This window comes from Panthera onca, chromosome C1 (genome assembly GCF_046562875.1).
Source record: "Panthera onca isolate mPanOnc1 chromosome C1, mPanOnc1 haplotype 2, whole genome shotgun sequence".
Lineage (NCBI taxonomy): Eukaryota > Metazoa > Chordata > Mammalia > Carnivora > Felidae > Panthera > Panthera onca.
In genome coordinates, this window is record NC_138346.1 from 5,625,373 (window position 1) to 5,635,389 (window position 10,017).

The 10,017-nt window shown below is 49.3% G+C and overlaps 1 non-coding gene across 1 annotated transcript; it reads right to left on the reverse strand.

Moving 5' to 3' along the window:
• Nucleotides 1-6,327: 6,327 nt before the first annotated feature.
• On the reverse strand, nucleotides 6,328-6,400 carry TRNAR-CCU (transfer RNA arginine (anticodon CCU)). The gene has a single exon. It is a non-coding gene; the product is annotated as a tRNA-Arg (tRNA).
• Nucleotides 6,401-10,017: the final 3,617 nt, after the last annotated feature.

Genomic DNA, 10,017 nt, shown 5'->3' on the forward strand with positions numbered 1-10,017 from the left:
AGGGAGGGAGGAAGGAGGAAGGAAGGAAAGGAAAGGAAAAAGGAAGGAAGGAAGAAGGAAGGGAAAGGAAAGGAGGGAGGGAGGAAGGAAGGAGGAAGGAAGGAAGAACAAAGAGAAAGGAAAGGAGGAAGGAAGGAAGAAGGAAGGAAGGAAGGGTAGGAGGAAGGAAGAAGGGATGGAGGAAAGAAGGAAGGGAGGGAGGAAGGAAGGAAGAAGGAAGGAAGGAAGGACAAAGGGAGGAGGGAAAGAGAGAGAGAGGAGGCGGGAGACACGGAGGAAGAGAGTGGGGAAGGGAAGAGGCAGGAAAGGAAGGAAGGATGGGAAGAAAGGAAGGACGGAAGGAGGGAGAGACATTGGCTTTGCTCCCCAGGCTCCAGGGAGAGGCTAGCACCTCTTTGGGTGTGCGAAGAGCCTGGTGGGCAGTGCAGGCCTCCTCCCTCCGCCCCCCTTCTGTCTTCTTGCCTCCCTCCCCTCCAGTCTTCCATCGCCTCCCCCCTCCCCACCCCCCGCCCGGCTTCCTTTGCGTCTCTCCTTTCCTCCCATCTTTGGCTCCCATTAATGCTGACAGAGAGGGCGGATGCTGGGCTGAACCGGCAGCAGTCTCATCAGCCTCAAGAGTGCCTGGTGACGCCTCTGAGCACAGAATGCCATTCCTATTTACTTTTCCCGGACCCGCATCAACACCTCCTGAAAAGCTGGCGTCCTGAGAAAGGTGATCTCCGTCATGGAAGGTAGGGGTTCTCTGTGCCACGCAGTCTGCCTCTGCTGGCCCTCCTAGAGGAGAGGCCTTGCTCCTCTCCCCTCTGCGACCCTGACCCTGAGCGTGGATGGCAAGAAGGACCACAGGAGGGAGGGATTGTACTTCCGCGGTCTGGTCTCACTGTTGTTTTATTTAAAAGAAAATTTTTTTAATGTTTTTATTTATTTTTGAGACACAGAGAGACAGAGCATGAACAGGGGAGGGGCAGAGAGAGAGGGAGACACAGAATCGGAAGCAGGCTCCGGGCTCCGAGCTGTCGGCACAGAGCCCGACGCGGGGCTCGAACTCACGGACTGTGGTCTCACTGTTGTTTTCAAACGAGGTACACATTCGCAGAAAATTACATAGCAATCCTACGGACTTAGATAAGAATTAAAGATTTACGTTCTCGTGTTCTTGGTGGTGCCTTCGGCACGAGTGAAAACCAAACGAACAGAAAGTCAGGCAAACAACAGAAAAAAAAAAAAGAAAAAAAAACCCAACCCTGCAGGCCTCCGGGTTCTCCAGATTCGGAGATTTCAGCTTAGGTCATGAGCTCATGGGGTTGTGAGTTCGAGCCCCACATGGGGCTCTACAGTGACAGTGCAGAGGCTGCTTGGGATTCCCTCTCTCTCTCTCTCTCTCTCCCTCCCCCTTTCTCTCCCTCTCTCCCTCGCTCTGTCTCTGCCCCTCTCTCAAAATAAATAAATAAACATTAAAAAAAAATAATACCTTAAAAGGGTATTTGTTAGAAAAATAAAAAAAATAAAGCGTCCTCATGGACCGTCTTGAGGTTTGAGCATGCAAATCGTGTGGGACCAACAGACTGTCTTGGCTTATAAGATTCTTAAATTAGAAGCAACAGAAATACAGTGGAGGTGGGTCAGGGGCGAAATGTGAGATTCTTAAGTTGCAAACAGCGGAGGTAAAATTTGGACGCGTTGAGTCAAAGTGGGCCACACCATACGGCTTCTGGAGCGTCCCCTGCAGCCAGGAGCAGAGAGAGGCCGTGTAGGACTCGGAGGCTGTAGGACTGTCTCCACCGCTGTTCCCTGTCCCCTCTCGGGCCCTGCCTTTCTCTCCGCGGACAGCTGTCCTTTGCCTCTGTGGCCCACGCGATGGGGGGGCCGGCTCCGCTCGCAGCTCTCACGAGGCTGGCCTCGCTCATACGCTACCTGACTGACGAAAACGGGTTCCCCTTTAAATTCCCGGGGTGGAAATCTGGCCCAGCCTAGGTCAAGTGTCCCCCACGGACCCCCCCCCCCCGCACCCCTCCCCAGAGATGGGCCGGAGGGTGGAGTCAGCTAGAACAGAGAGGGTGTGTGCGCCCTGTTGGATCTGCAGCTCAGGGCTGCTTTGCAGGGAAGGAGGAATCCTTGTGACCTGAGAGTCTGACACAGCATCGCACGGCCAGCGTCTCGACGGAGGGTGGTAGTGTCAAGGCGGCCCAGCCGAATCGCCCCCTTCCCGCCGTGTGCCCCCCCTCCCCCGCCACGACTCTTTCTCTCCTAGTTTCGTTGTGTGTCCGTAAGATCGCAGCTGTCCTATTTGTTTCAGAGAGACTCACGGGGATTACACGCATAGAACTCTAGAACAAGCAGGTGGTGGTTTTGTTTTACTCATCTGCAGGTGTTGGTGTCTTTCTCTAAGAAGAAAAGTGACGGTCACGTGTCGCTGAGGTGTGCTGGGGCTTGAGGAGAGCGTGGGGCCGGGCCTCCTCTTTTTCAAAAATGTTTCTTTATCGGCCGATTTTGAAAGAGAGAGAGAGCGAGCGGGGTGGGGTGGAGAGAGAGGAGAGAGAGAGAATCCCAAGCAGGCTCTGTGCTGAGTGTGAACTCGGGGCTCGATCCCGTGAACGGTGAGATTATGACCTGAACCCACATCGAGAGTTGGATGCTCAACCAACTGAGCCACCGAGGTGCCCCGGGGGGGGGGGGGGGGCATCCTATTAAATGTGGCCGGGAACCAATGGAATCTGTTGGTGAGCACCCAGGGCCAGAAATGAACCTCTAGTCACAATGCTAGAGAGAAGTCACAGTTTTCACTGAAAGAATGCTGACACTGAGTGGTAACACTGAGACAACCAGATTGGACTTCTCATAGAAAACTGAGCTCCATAGAGACCAGAGTATAACGACCTTTACATTCTGGTTTAAAAAAAAAACAAAACAACAACTCTACATCATATAAAAAAAAAAAGATGTTATAAATGTTCATGATCTTTTTTCAAAGACACAATAATCATATTTATAATCTCAGCCAAGTACTGTGCTACGAGTTTTTCATGTGCTATTCTGAATTTAATTCTCCAAACAACCCAAGACATAATGAATGCCGTCTTGATTCTGCGGTCAAGGAAACCGACGCTCCATGAGTCCCAGATCTCAGGATAAGCAGGTGAAAACTCACACTCGGGGCTCACTGTGGGATCTAATGCAACAGCTGTAAGGTGCACAGGCAGGAGTCATGCAGCCCAGCGTGGGCCAGTGTGTGCTTTTAAGAACGTTTTCTTAAAATGAACCTTACATGGAATAGACAACACGGGGCTGAAGTCTTTAATGTATATTTTTGAGAAAGAGAGAGACAGAATGCGAACAGGGGAGGGGCACGGAGGGAGACACAGAATCCCAAGCAGGCTCCAGGCTCCAAACTGTCAGTACAGAGCCCGGTGCGGGGCTCGAACTCATGAACCATGAGATCATGACCTGAGCGAAAGTCAGACGCTCAAGCGACCGAGCCACTTAGGTGCCCCAAGGGCCGAAAAGGAAACATTTGCTCTCTAAAATGGGAGCTGAAAACATCCCTGACTGACTGAGTTTGCAGGAAGGGAACGAAGAGGACCGCAGAGGCCAGCAGGAGTTTCTGGAAGGATGGTTTTGCCAGTGCCAGGAACTGGACATTCGCTCAGAGGTGGGACACCAAGGGTCCTTTCCAGAAGGCTCCAAATGGAGAGGAAGCTCCACTGAGCCCCATCGGCCCAGAGACAAGAAACCCTTGGGCTGCGAAGTTCAGGGTCTGTCTTTTCCAGGGGTGACTGAAGGGCTGGCTGGTCCCAGGAGGCCACTGTCCACCTGAGTCCCTGAGGACAGGGGCTGCTTAATTAGGTTGGCCAATGAGTTCGTTAAGTCTGGGGGCCACAGACTTGAAGGTGTGTCCCTGGAGGGATCTCCGGTTGAGCAAGGACAAAGCATCCTTGACTATGAACACACGGTAAAACCCAGGGGACAGCCTCAAAGGCAGGAGAGCCCAGCGCAGGCCAGTGGGGCTGCTGAGACCCCCCCTCTTTGCTGCTCTGTGTCCTTGCACCTGCCCTCACCTGCCTTGGTTTCCTCCCTCCGCTGTCTGCCCCCACCCCGACCATTTTTACCCGTCCAGTCCTTTCTGATCCTTCGCCTCTCAGGCTGCGTCCTCCAGGAAGCCCGCACAGCCCCTCGGAGCGGGCGTCCGAGTACCAGCAGGCGCCCTGCTTCACGCTCATCACCTCACACTGGCGTCTGCTTACGGGATGCTCTGACCTTAGAGCGGAAGTTCTTCAAAGAATTCTGTCCTGTTTCTTGTCGCATCTCCAGCGACCAGCGCGGTACCTGGTGCAAAGTAACTGTTCAAGAAACGCGGTGTCCAAAGCCTCAGTGGCAGGAAGAGAAGCGTCCCTCGGAGCAGCCGTAGTGACACGCGTGGAAGGAAGCCTTTGGGACAAGCACGCACTCTTGAAGCTAGACTGTGGTTCCGGTTCGCATCATGCTAGAGTAACACCTGCCCCCCCACCCCGCCACCCCAGGAGTTCAGGAGGGGCTGTCCGCCTGTGCACATGGCGCCACCAGGCGGCAAGGACAGGAACACGGTTTCAGATTCTTCCAGCTGGCCTGACTTAAAATTATGTGAGTCACGATGTTTTGACTTTAAGGCACAGAATTATTTCAAGTCTTTTGCACATCGTTAAAATATATTTGTTTAAAAATATGCTATTTTCAGGGGGCGCCTGGGTGGCTCAGTCGGTTAAGCGTGGGATTCTTGATTTCCGCTCAGGTCATGATCTCCCCGTTCATGAGATCGAGCCCTGTGTCAGGCTCTGTGCTTGCTGAGTGGAGACTGCTTAGGATTTGCTCTCCGTCCCTCTCTCTGTCTCTCTGCCCCTCCCCTGCTTACTCTCTCTCTTTCAAAAGAAATAAACAAACGTTAGAAAGATAAAAATACTATGCTGTTTAAAATTTGCCTGAAGCAGGCTTCATGCCCAGCATGCACCCCCATGCAGGGCTTGAACTCACGACTCTGAGACCAAAATCTGAGCTGAGATCAAGAGCCGGGGGTTCAACCCACTGAGCCACCTAGACACCCCTCAGATTTGCATGATTTAAATTCACAAACGTAGTGTTCTATTGGAGTGTAAGCAAAACGCAAAGGTGGCCTGAGAATCCCTGAAGCCAGCGCTGGAGCACAGGTCCCCTGGGGTCCCCGCCCTGTACCTGCACCTGCCCGGGGGCTTTCATAACCAGGTGGGGCCGCTCGCCCCCGAGGCGCAGATGTCCACTCCCTGAAGAGCAGTGGTGGTTCCGAAAGGGACAAACGCTGGCTCGGTGTGACCACCGCCGAGAAGCAGGGCGCCTCGCGAGTCGCAGCTTTCCCGTGGCTCCTCCCCCAAGCAGTTCGGTCAGCTGGTGTGGATGGATGGCTGATAGCACGATTCGTCCATCCACTCAGCCTCAGCCCTCTGGGGGATATTTGCAGGGACGACTCTGGGATGACGATCAGAGCGCTCCGGGGCTTGTGGCGAATACCCAACGGGAGGCAGACCCGCTTCGGGACTGTCTCGATCCCCAGCACTGGTCTCTGGGGTCTGAACCCAAGACAAACCGAAGCGTCATCATATTTTCCCCTTGCTTAGAACACAGAGATTCTTGGAAACTGCAACTCCGTGAATTTCAGGGGATAGGACTTTACACCAGCTTGTTCCTAGATTAGGACTTTAGGGGAAAGAGAGCATTTTCGGGGCTGTTGGCTCTCTCTGGGCCTGGGTGTTTCCGGGTCAAATAAGTGGAAGCTGGTTGCACAGCCTGAAGCCCTGTAGCAGCCGTGCCTGCGGGAGCGAAGTTGTGCCATGAGCCTTCAGGGGACTGAGGACAACACAACACGGGTGGGACTCGAGAGCCCCATCCAGATTTAGAGTCGGTTCTCACGTGCTGAACCTCTCTGAGTCCCATTCCTGCCATCTGTAGAATGGGCAGAACAAACGATCTACTTTGTGGTATCTTTTCATAGGAGGAATGATGGATAAGAACGGAGCTGGGTCATACGTAAAAGGATGGAATATAGAATGCTTTCAAATCTCGTCAAGACGACAGAAGATGCACGCATACCCCTCCACACGGCATTTAAAGATAGATGAGAAAAAGACAAATAACCCGATAGAAAAATGGGCGATGAATAGGGCAGGCAACTAACAGAAGAAATACAAACAGCCTTTCAGTTTGGAAGACGTTGTACAACGTGATGACTGTGATTAACGATGCTGTATCGTGTGTTTGCAAGTTGCTGAGAGAGTAGATCTTCGAGGTTCTGTTTCTGAGAAATATTTATTCAAGTAATCTCTACGCCCGACACGGGGCTCGAACTCACAACCCCGAGATCAGGAGTCGCATGCTCTTCCCACTGAGCCAGCCGGGCGCCCCTCAAAGGCTCTCCTTGTAAGGAAAAAGCCATCATAACTGTGCGAGGTGGTGAATGTTAACTGATTGTATTGTGGTGATCCCTTTGTAACACATAACGTATATATCAAATCATTCTGTCGTACGCCTTAATAAACTCACACGGTGGCGTATGTCAACTATATTTCAATAAAACTGGAAAAGTCAATCAGTAGACTTAGGAAAAGTGTAAAACCTACTAGCAACCAAAGAAATGCAGATGGAAGGGTTGAATTATTTGCTCTGCTGGGTTGAAGACACCGGGGGCTGGTAACATCTGGAGTGCTGAGGGCGCGGGCAGACAGGCATCGCTCCACACCAAATTGTGCGGACTGGAACAGGCTTTGCAAAGGGCAATTTCAGAGTATACATGAAAACCGTAAGTTTCTCATCCTTTGGTATCAGAGTTTCACTTAGAGGAATTTATTCAGGTTAAGGAGTGGTAGCCCAAGTGCATAAAGGTATATATATAAGGATATTTAAAATAAGGTTTTGCCAGAAAGATGTCAAGAGGGGAAAAAAAAATCCCTTCTATTACCTCTCCAAGTTCCATGAAATATCAACCCCCAGATATGAATGCACGCAAACTCGGGACTGAGAAATGTGTTTAAATCTCACCCCTGTTGCGATAAGGGAAGCGTTATTTAGCAAAGCAAAATGTGAATTACAGCTTAACTTGCCGTCACGTTGAACATCCCACAAACTGTGGTCGGGTTTCTTTACAGTAAGTTTTGGGGGATGAAATAGCACACGTTTTGCCAGGAGTAGAAACTTGTGTCTGGGTACAAATTAGCCCCTGCTCATTTTGTTATGGTGACCCCATGATTCAAGAAATCATAAACTAATACCTCGGGAGAGCTAATGAGCTCCATGAAATGGCTGGACTGCATTCAAGGGAAAGATACTGGCCGAGTTTCTGAGAACTTGGGTAAAATTACTGAGCAAACGGATTTCTGTGCCCTCTGTGGTTTGGCCAAATTTGGTGGTTAGAGAGATTCCACAGGAGGCAGGAAAGCGGTTCCACAGCCCGCTCTATAAATGAGGAAGGGTTCATGTGACTCTCAAGTACTTATTTTCTACTCCATTGAAAGGCTGTGGGTTGTGTAAAGTCGTGAACATATTTGATGCACAAACAGCATAGGCTGAAATGTGTAAAGCGAAAATCGCTGGCATTGCTAAAAGACACGATCAAGACACGATAATAATGGGAGACGTGAATGCACCAGCTCAGAATTGGCCAGATGGAGACAAGAATTAATTAAGGAAGAAAGCAGATCGCACATTCCAATTAACATATTTATTTTAATAGGCACACATTGAGTTTTGTACCCTACACATAGACGCAAAGCTTCTTTTCCCCTCAAACAACCATGGAATGTTTACAAAAGTTGGTGATATGCAGGTTAAAGGAAAACTCAATGATATGTTCCGAGGTCAAAATTACGTAGGTCGTGCTATCTAACCAAAAGGTATTAGATCCGGAAACAGATTGCAAGTAAATAATGAAAAATGAAATTTAAGTATGGGACATTCTGAAAGAACTCTTTTCAAATAGTTTCGAGTCAAAGGGCAAATCAATTATTTGTCAAAGTAGATTTACAAATGAATTAGGAAGTAATAATGCCGATAAAATTCAAATCAAACCTGTGAGTTGCCGATTTAAATTCATAGTTCTACAGTGCTGTACCATCAGATAGGAAAGGTATGAAAGAATTAACAATCCAACTCAGGAAGTTACAGAAAAATAAGCCAAACAAAAGCAAAACAGGCATTGATCATGATAAAAGAACATGATAAGGTGGAAATAAAATGTGTAGAAATAGTAGAGCCAAGGTCGGGTTCTTTGAAAAGTTGAGCAAAATAGAAACTTTCAGGAAGTATGATCAAGGAGAAAAAAAGGAAAGAAATTAAAACCTACCACATTTGGATTTTTAAAAAGAGAATATACCCACAGTGATAAACGAAAACATTTTTAAGGTTTATTTATTTATTTTGAGGGGGGCAAGGGGGAGAGAGAGAGAGAGAGAGAGAGAGAGAGAGAGAGAAAATCCCAAGCAGGCTCCTCACTGTCGATGCAGAGCCCAAGGCAGGGCTGAAACTTACGAACCACAGGATCATGACCTGAGCCGAAATCAAGAGTCGGACACTTGACTGAGCCACCCAGGAGCCCCATAAACTAAAACTTTTAAGGTGAATAACATGTTTTTTCCCCATAGATGTAGTGTTCTTGATAGCAACAAATAAGGAAATGTTTATTTCCTTATTTGGAAATAGGATAAATCAAATGTAGCCTATCGGTTCCACACAATACTGTGCTGTTGTGAAAAAAAAATGAGGGGTGCCTGCGTGGCTCAATTGGTTGAACATCCGACTTCGGCTTAGGTTGTGATCTCATGGTTTGTGGGTTCAAGCCCCGCGTCAGGCTCTGTGCTGACAGCTCCGAGCCTGGAGCCTGCTTCGGATTCTGTGTCTCCCTCTCTCTCTGCCTCTACCCCACTCGTGCTCTGTCTCTCTCTCAAAAATAATATTAAAAAAAAAATCACCTGGGGGGAAAAATGACAGGATTTTATGTCCTAATCTAGAAAAACCATAAGTGTGTATAGAGAAAATCTGGGATTGTCACGAGCCCTGGGGACACCAGCCCACTACTGTGCTGTAAACTCCACGGCAATCGTTTGCCTTAATTTCCCCCGAGTATTCTACATCTGCCTCCCCGGCAACAGTGATGGAATTGTCGAATTAAATTAGAAGTTCCGGGGTGTCTGGGTGGCTCAGTCAGTTCAGTGTCTGACTCTTGATTTCGGCTCAGGTCATGATCTCACAGTTCGTGAGTTTGAGCCCCCCATCGGGCTCTGCGCTGACAGTGTGGAGCCTGCTTGGGATTCTCCCTCTCTGCCCCTCCCCTGCTCTCGAACATGTGCCCTCTCTTTCAAAATAAATAAATAAACTTAAAAAAATTAATTAGAAGTTTCATGAGATAAATTTTCCCTCTGCTTTTAAAAACAGAATGATCCATTTAGTAGAATCATAAATGTATCAGTCAATACATTTCCCCATGTGATTCTCATAAGTGGAACCACCCGCGTCTTTTAAATGCTCAGTGATGCTGGGGGTTGGGGGTGGGACCGTGCTTTCTTTTACATAGTACATTGATTTTTAAAAAGTCTGACATGAATCAAAATTCGCCCGTACAAACAGCGGTAAATATAGTCACGGAGTCCTCATACACAGCTCAAGGGGAAGTGTGTGGGGGTCATAACCGCATGTCAGTGTCCAAGCTGTCATTTCCACGCTAATTAACACAGCCGGATGCTGGGAAGGACACTTGGGGTAGCGGTGTGTGAACAGCAGGGTAGGGAAGGGTGGGAGGGAGGGTCACAGCGGTAAATACAAATGCAGAAATCGGTGTGGACCCTGTGGCACGGTTTTAGCTGGATGACGCATGGGTTTCCTTTAGTCGAATCTCTATGCAGACCTCTGGACTCAAAGGGAGGTTGAGAAAGGAGTGCCGTGTCCCTGGGTCAGCCCTCAGCTCCACCTGCCGTGCTGTCCCACCCAGTCAGCCCCAGTGTCCTTGTGCGACACAAGCAGACTCAC